Below are 8,454 nucleotides of genomic sequence, written 5' to 3' on the forward strand. Positions count from 1 at the left end.
ACATTTTAGGTATACAGTACAATTACGTTCATTATTGGGATCTTGTACCTTTACATGACAGGCCTTGGTTCTCATTTTTTTCCCCTTGCCCCTGCCGTCCCTTCACCCCCTCCTCCCCTCCCCATTTAGAAACACTTTATTTCCATTTTTCATTTTCTCATATTTTTTCCTTTTCTCTTATTACCTTTCCCCTACCCTTCCCATTTTCCCTACTCCCTTAGCCCTTTTTTTCCTATTTGACATGGTCAATTATATCATTAGGATCTTATGTACTATTATAGTTTTTCACACCAGAGAAACTATTCAGTATTTACACATGTGTGACTTATGTATTTCACTTAGGAGTATATCCTCAATATATATCCATTTTCCTATGAATGAATCTAATTTATCATTCTTTATGGCTACATACTATTCCATTTTATAGAAAAACCACATCTTCTTTGTCCAGTTTCCAACTGATGGGCAAATGGGCTGTTTCCAAGTTTTAGCTATTGCAAACTGTGCTGCTATAAACATTGGTGCACATATATACTGGCAAAGAAACAGATCTGAGGATCAGTGGAACAGATTGGAAGACACAAAAACAAATGCAGATGTATGGATTGATTCATTTTAAAATGGTCAATTTTGTTATGTGGGTTTTACCCCCAAACATTATATAATACATTAAAAATTACTTCGCCCTTCAAGATCACAACAGCGCAGTGTTTCTAAGTGGGATCCCATGGGACTTTCTATAAAGCTGAACCTGGAATCAGCAAGGTCTGGGAAAGCTCAGATGGTGCTATTTGGGGTGGTGGTAGAGTTTCTGGGGGCCATGATTGATGAGGACAAACTGGACCCCAGAGATGTCTTAAATCTTTGTTTTTTTTTGTACAGGGGATCAAACTTGGGACCTTGTGCTTGAGAGGCAGGCAGCGGCACCACTGAGCTAGATCCCTGGCCCTGATGTCTCAAATCTTGAGCCACTCTAAGCCTGGCCTGCCCTACTGGTCATTGTCACCCATTGCCTGACTCACCAGGAACTATGGCTCTAGAGCTATCTTTACTGCTGCTTGAAGGGTTGGCTTTGGCTACCCTGTGAGCAGCCACCAAATGAGGATTTGTGGAGCCAGAGTACAGATCCCAGACTTTTTCTCTTCCCAGAGGCTTGATGTGAGGTTGATGGATTGTGTCAACTTGAGAAGTTTAGTTAAGAGAAGCTTAGCTAATTGGCTCAGCAATTCCAGACCCTAGCATGTGGAAGAGCCACCCTAGGGCAGCTTGTGGTCTGGATGGTATAAAGAGGAAATGGGGAAGGACATATTTGCTTCTGTTCCTTCTGAGGGCTTCCGGTCTTTGCCTTCACTTTGGCTGTCATCTCCTGGCTTCCAGTGCAGACTCTGCTGCTTCTGGCATGGATCCTTAAGCCTTACTTCATAGTCTTCCACCTCCCATTGCAGACCCATTGGCCTCTTTTTATGAACTTGCATGGGACACTGCAGGGAGCTCCAGACCATCAACTAAGTCCTCTGGTCTCCAGTGTGCAGACAGATCCTCTGCACTCTTCCTCATCTGACTCTGTGGGTGGTCATTGCAAGCCAATCTTGTAAATTCATATATATACTTGTATATCTCGTGTTGTATCTGTGTTTCTAGTAAATCCTGACTATCCACTTAGTTTCTTGACATGGTTCAGAAATTCCTTCATGTGTTTTAGATAAGCTCTGCTTCTGGTGTTCTGTGTGTGTGTTTATGAAATCTGTTGATGAATACTAGTAACTTTGATGTTACTAGCCACTCTCCCTACAATTCGTTTAGTTAAGAAAGAGTTGGCTTGGTAAGCATTATAGAGGACTAAGGGATCACCAGAGCAGACTCAGATAAATTATTTAGCCCAACCCTTTGATTTAGTACATGAAAATTTCTCCTCTAAACACCCCGATGACCTTCCAGCTCGGCTGAAATACTCAGAGTGACAGGAGCATGCTGCTTGTCATAGATGCTTATTTTTATTTTAATATGTCAATGCTTAGGATATTTTTATCTTCCTGCAGTTGAGACACATCTCCTTCCTTCTTTAGGCATCTCACACAGAAGTCTGTCTTCTGATCCTTTACTCCATGAGAAGCTTGTCCATCTCCCAGGAAAATCCTGTCCTAGATCTAGAGCTTGTGTCTCTCCTTGAAGGTGAATGGAGTATGGCCTTCCCATTCACATGTTGAAGTTCTAACTCTCCAGGGCCTCAGAATACAACTGTGTTTTGAGGTAAGGCCTTTAAAGAGGTAACGAAGGCAAGCTAAGTCATATGGGTGGGCTCTAATCCAGTATGAGTGGTGTCCTGATCAGAAGAGGGGGTTAGGAGCTAGGCATGTTTGTAACTGAGGAAAAGAAGACTCGGTGGAGAAACAGGGAAAAGATGGCCATCTGTAAACCAAGAAGTAAGGGCTCAGGAGAAATCTGACCCTGTCAGTTCCAGAATTGGGAGGGAATACATTTTTATCATTGAAGCTACCCAGTCTGTGCTAGCCTTTACACCCTTATATGGGGTCAGCTCCCTCTGGATTAGGTAGTTAATGTTCCAGGGTGCCCAAAGTGTTACTCTAGTTTCTCATAGACGAATAGTGGATCTAATAAGGCTACTGAAGGGACACTCAAAAGCACTCAGGTGTGGCCCTCCTCTAGGCATGTTTTTAGTTGCTCAGAGTCCAGAAAAGAGGTGATGATCTTCAGACATCATTCTCCATCAGCCTTAAACAGTGGCCTAGGGATCTGGGGGATGATTTGACCCCCCTACCCCCAGCTTCAGCTGCAGTGTGGTAGCCTAGGTGGGTCTTGGAACACTGGTGACTTGAATTTCCCATGCAGTGGCATGGCCACTTAAGGTCTCCTGTGGCTTCATGGCGACCATTTCTGCCAGATGCACAGTTTTGAAGCTCACTGTTGGCTGGACGCCGGAGCTATGTTAAAAGCAGAACAAAGTTCATCCTTTCTGCTTGTTTATCCCAGATGGCATCTCAAGCCAGAAACTGATTATAGACTTTGCTAAAGGCCAGTGCAGAAAGCTAACACAACCCTCTGATTGGCTGAGTTGGGTTACTGGGAGCAAAGAAGACAGGAGGACAGGAGGCAGGAGTCTAGAAGGAGAGTCCCAGGATGGGCCCTCATTCATGACAGTGAGCTTCCTTCTGTGCTCAGCACTGTAGGCCCAAATCAGTCGTCTTGGTTACAGAGCCTGTTTTCTCACCAGAGCAAAGGGCAGATGTATTAATTCATATCTGTGTCAAATGTAGGGATGTAAGGGAAAGTGAGAAACTCAAAGAGCTGGGGGTGGGGATTTTTGACTGAGGTAAGGCAGAATGATTTACTGGAAGCAGTTGGAAGCAGGGAGGGTCAGGAATGTGCAGGTAACTGAGTGTCCCCATCACTTTCCTTTCTTAGGTCAAGTCAAGCGACTGTCTGAGTCTACTTTGGCCAGCAGTGAATTGTAATGACCCAGGTTCTGAGATTCTGAAATCTCTGGGCAGAGATCTTATGCATGTTGAGGTCTCTCCTGAACTGATGTTGATGGACAGATGAATCTTTTGGCTGCTGGTGTAAACCCTGGGGAGTGTTCTGTGGTATAAGGCCTAGATTTAAGGGCCAGTATTATATGCTATTTTGACATTTGATGAACTGGAGAGGCCCTTACATGGCCTAATGTATCTTCTGCTCCCATAGAAAAAGCTCCCTAAATAAAAAATGCACCCTATCAAGGGGAACATGTACAGTTTCTGCTTATCTCTGAGGTTTCATTTCTCTGCTAGTTTGTGGAATTATCCAGACAAGCCAATTATATTTGCCTATGGGAACCAGAGGTCACCTCACCTTCTTGTTATTGCAAGGCCCACATCCCTAGGTGTTCACTGGGTTCCCAAGTACAAGGCCCATGTGATCCTATGTGATGTGCTGTGTCCTCTCTGCCCTGGTTGTGAATGAGTATATATTATGGTCAATAAACTGTTGTTCAGGAGAAGATGTTGTGTGTTTGACCACCCCATAACCGTACAGTAGGAATCCCTCCCTTACCAGCCAGGTGAATGGGAGGAAGGAAAACCAGCCTTGTCTGACACTGTCATTTTAGGTCCTCTGTAGAGTACAGCTGTCACTCCCAGTTTCATTTAATTAAACCTTTAGAGTTACTCAGACCAGGTTCCTGTTGGTCCGGAGAGTCAAGCCTAGCTTTACCTCTGAGGGTGGTTTTTGCTCCTTACTTTGTTCCAGGGCACCAGACCCAGCATCTCATGAGCTCTACTACCAAACTAAAAAATCTTCTTCTCCCCTTGAGGCAACTAATGAATTGAGACCTCTGCTGGCTGTCCTGGCTTGGCAAGAGTCCATGGTTCAGAGGCTTCTTTTGTAAAAGATTGAATGAATGAATAAATGAGCAGGAGGGAGTTTGATACAGAGCGGGCCTCCATATAATAAGGAAATTTGGCTTGGTGTTCCCTATTAGGATGAAAGGTGCAGCTGCTGTAACAAAAGACCCCTAAATAACATGGTTTACAGAACAAACAAGTTCTTTGTCTCCCACACAACAGTCAGATATTCTAGGTCAGCAGTTGGTTGTGTTCCACGTGATTACTCAGGAGCCCAGGTTGATGGTAACTGTCATCTTCACGTGGCTTTCGTCATTCTGTCCATTCAGTAAAAGAGGGGAAAATGTGCAAATCAAGGTCCATTAACACCATGAATTTCTTTGTAAATAAGTAAGAAATGGCACATGCCATGTCTACCCATACCCTGTCACTGGAGCCTAAGCACGTGAGCATCCTCCGCCTCTAGGCAAGCTGCTTCAGTCCTTGGCAGGTCAGCCACATCCTAGTCACAACTACTATGGAGTCAGGGGAGAACTGACTTGGATGGGCAGCTTGCAGTACTCTTCGTGAGAGCCACCTTGATATAGACATGGGGAAACAGAGCTGAGAGCCAGAGGTTACTGCTTCAAGCTCTGGCTTCTTCTCTTGCTAGCTATGTGCTTGTGAGTAAGCACTTCTCTATGTTGAGCTTTCCCTTCTCCATCTGTGCCATCAGGACCACAGTCCTGTAGACCTCACTGAGTTGTTTCAAAGGTGAGACAAGGTGACATGTAACCTCTAATTTGCTGGCATGCACAAGATAGATTGCTGTCCTTGGCTTCTTCAGGCCTTAACATTCTGTGCCTTGTGGACAGGGGACTCTCGGCCTTGATATCCTTGTTGTCCGCAAGGCTCATTCTCATCCTTATGACACTGACTGCTTACTAGGAGCCAGAGAATCCATAACGATTAGAGTAGGAGAAATCTCAAGCACTCAGTAACCACTCATCAGCCACCAGCACATCCTTAGGGAGAACCTGCCTCTACTTAACAGCTTTAGGAATGACTTTCCTCTTCTAGTGAGAAAACGGAAAGGATCCAGAAAGGAAGATTTGTAGGAAAAGAGTTGAACAGAAGTTGTCAGCCTGGGGTCCACAGCCATTTGTTGAGATCTATTTATAGACAATGGGCTGCAAACTCTTTCAAAGTGCAATGCAATAAGGTGTACATGGATGTTAATTTTTTTTTCTTCCAGGGAAGAAGTTCCATGAAGTTACCAGAATCTCAAAGACACCCTTAATGCAGGAAGGCTACAAGGACAATAAGTGAGAGACAATCTCAGTCATCATCCTAGGAAAAGGACAAAGACCAACTGGTATGTATTTAGAAAAAGAATCCAGAAGCAGAGGAGACAGGAAGCAAGTTTTATGAGAAGGACATGCAGACAGGCATTGGCTGTTCAATTTGGAAGTTAAGAAGTCAGGACATAGAGTAGGACACAAATATGACTGTCAGATTTCTGAAGAACGGTGCAGCAGGGCTATTGGTGCTCTGTCCACATCCCCTACACTCAAGATTCCCGAACATGCTGATGATTCCATGTAGCAAGTTCCTGTAATTCTGCCTGCAGGTTTCTCTAGCTGCAGAAGCTCCAGAGTGCATGGGACAGACTAAAAGGTGAGAGTGTTTAACCTCCTTGGGAGCAGCATTCAAATCAAGGTGGGTGGAATTAATAATTCCAGCTTCCTCACCTCTTGGCTAAGTTAAACCCCGAGATCTGTTTTATATCAGCATTGAACAATAGAAATATAATGGGAGCCATGAATGTGAGCCACATGGGCACTTTAAAATTAAAACAAAAAAAATGTAGAATTAATTTAGATACTATATTTTAACCTAATATGTAAACATGTTATCATTTCAATACATAGTATGGAGATAATTAATGAGATATCTTACATATTTTTATAGCAAACCTTCAGAATCTGGTGAGTATTTTGCACTTATTCTATATCTTCATTCAGATGAGCCACATTTCAAGTACTTGGTAGTCACATGTGACTGGTGGCTTTTGTATCGGCCAGCACAGTTCTCTGTCATCTTCTAGAAGAGTCTCAGGGGGACTAAATGATCACTCACAGTGATCACCTGCTGATTGAACATGCTTTCTATTAGCTTCCTTCACTTCCCTTAGCTCCCCACACCTAAATGAGAGATGTTTTGGTTTAGACCTAAAGTGTTTTCCCCAAAGTCTCATAGGTCTGCTCCCTAATGCAGCAACAATTTCAGAGGTGGGGATTTTGAGGGGTGATTTGAACATAAGGGCTCTGATTTCATCAGTGAGTGAATCTTTTGATGGATTCATAATTGACGAGTAGTAACTATAGGAGATGAGACCTCCTAGGAGGAGGCTCACTGGAGGTGAGCCCAAGAGGGATATCTTGTCCTTACCTCCACCTCCCCTGCCCACCATGAAGTGAGCAGCTATGCTGTACCATGTCGTTTGGCCTCACCACAGGCCCAGAAAGAATGGAACTAGACGACCATGGACTGGAACCTTTGAAATCATGAGCCACGCTAAACCTTTCCTCCCTTTAAGATGAATTTCCCAGGTATTTTATCACAGTGACAAGCTAATATAGAGCAGTTCCTAAAGGCACCTCCAAAATCAGTTAAAAAAAAAAAAGACAGTCATACGACCAAGCGTGCTCCTTATAGTATCACTTGAACCTTCTGGTGAACATACCAGGTAGCTGTTTGGGAAGCACCCAAGCTCTCTGTTCATTTGTTTATTCATTCACTCAAAAAAATGGAGTTGAGCTATTGATGGGTACCACATAGGATGCTGGGCACTGTACCAAAGGGGAAAAGCTACAGAGTTCTCCATCACTAGAGCTGTCCAGAGAGAGGCAGAGTGTGAAGTTTTGTGGGGCAGCTCTGCAAGGATTCATGAATCAGACTAGAATGTTGGTCACATGCTGCTTGGCTTCCTTTCTAGCCTATCAACACTGCCTTCCATGAGTCATCTCTGCCTCTGTGAAGCTTCTGTGTCGTTAATTGCCTGTATCCCATGGCATGCCACTCCCCAAAGCTGCAAATCAAGGTTTTTGTGATATCTTGTCTCCAGCAGTGACTTGTGATTAGGTTGTTGTTCCTAAAAAAGGTCCATCCCTCATCATCTTTGCAATTTCCCCTTGATTTTCTTGTTTGGAAAATTGTAGTTCTTGAGATAAAGACTGGTTTGGAGTCTACTTACTTTCCCCTTCATTACTCAGCCAGAAAACACACCTAAGACTCCTGTTGTGGGAAGGGACTTCAGAGATGGTGTAGTCCAATGTTTCAGAGATGGGGAAACTGAGGTGGGAAAGGGGAAGTTGATTGCCTGGAGTTATGTGACAAAACTGATCCTACTGAGATGGAAAGGAAGTACCTGGGGTCTCTGCTCAGTAATCTTTACTCTCATTTCTTCCATGCAGTCTTTTCTAGCCCTGTCTAATGGTCCACTCCAGGCCAGTGTTTGACTCTGTACATATCACTGGCTGCTGGAGGTAGCATCTACCCCAGAAAGGAAATGCTTTTTTATTTTTTCTGTGATAGAAGAGACTGTTTTGGTCTTGAATTACAGCTCCTCCTTTGATTATTGTAGCCCACTAACAAGGGTTATCTTTGCTTCACTGAGCATCAATTTCTACTTCTTCAAAGTGGGATTGCTGACTACCATAAATAAATCCTGGTCCCACCCCTCAAGGTTTGACTGCTGTACACAGTGACCTCCTCTCACTTCATGCTGCCCCTTGGTTGCTTTGCTCCCACATCTCTCTGAGATTTCCTAGTCAAGCATGCTGCAGTTTTCCTACCACTGGGCCTTTGCTCTTTCCTCCTCCAAACGGCTTTTACTCATTCTTCAGATTTGTAACTCAAGCGTGAACTCCTTTGAGGTCTTCCCACAGTGAATTCAAGGTTCCCATTGTATCACTCCCGCATCTCTCTTTAGAGCATCTATTTCAGAATTTCAGTACTTTCACTGGTGTGGACATCTCATTTCTTTCTGTCTTATGCCTGAGACCATAAGTTCCATGAGGATAGTTCAGGCATTGAATTCCTGGCATTAAGCACAGAGTCTAGGAGACAGAGT

General features: G+C 43.9%; 1 long non-coding RNA gene across 1 annotated transcript; it reads left to right on the forward strand.

Moving 5' to 3' along the window:
* The first annotated feature begins 2,076 nt into the window (after positions 1 to 2,076).
* On the forward strand, positions 2,077 to 6,027 carry LOC104867146. The gene is made up of 3 exons (XR_781691.2): positions 2,077 to 2,250; positions 5,575 to 5,694; positions 5,950 to 6,027. It is a non-coding gene; the product is annotated as an uncharacterized LOC104867146 (long non-coding RNA).
* Positions 6,028 to 8,454: the final 2,427 nt, after the last annotated feature.

The sequence above is a fragment of the Fukomys damarensis genome, unplaced genomic scaffold (genome assembly GCF_012274545.1).
Source record: "Fukomys damarensis isolate Sample0158 unplaced genomic scaffold, DMR_v1.0_HiC HiC_scaffold_22, whole genome shotgun sequence".
Classification (NCBI taxonomy): Eukaryota; Metazoa; Chordata; class Mammalia; order Rodentia; family Bathyergidae; genus Fukomys; species Fukomys damarensis.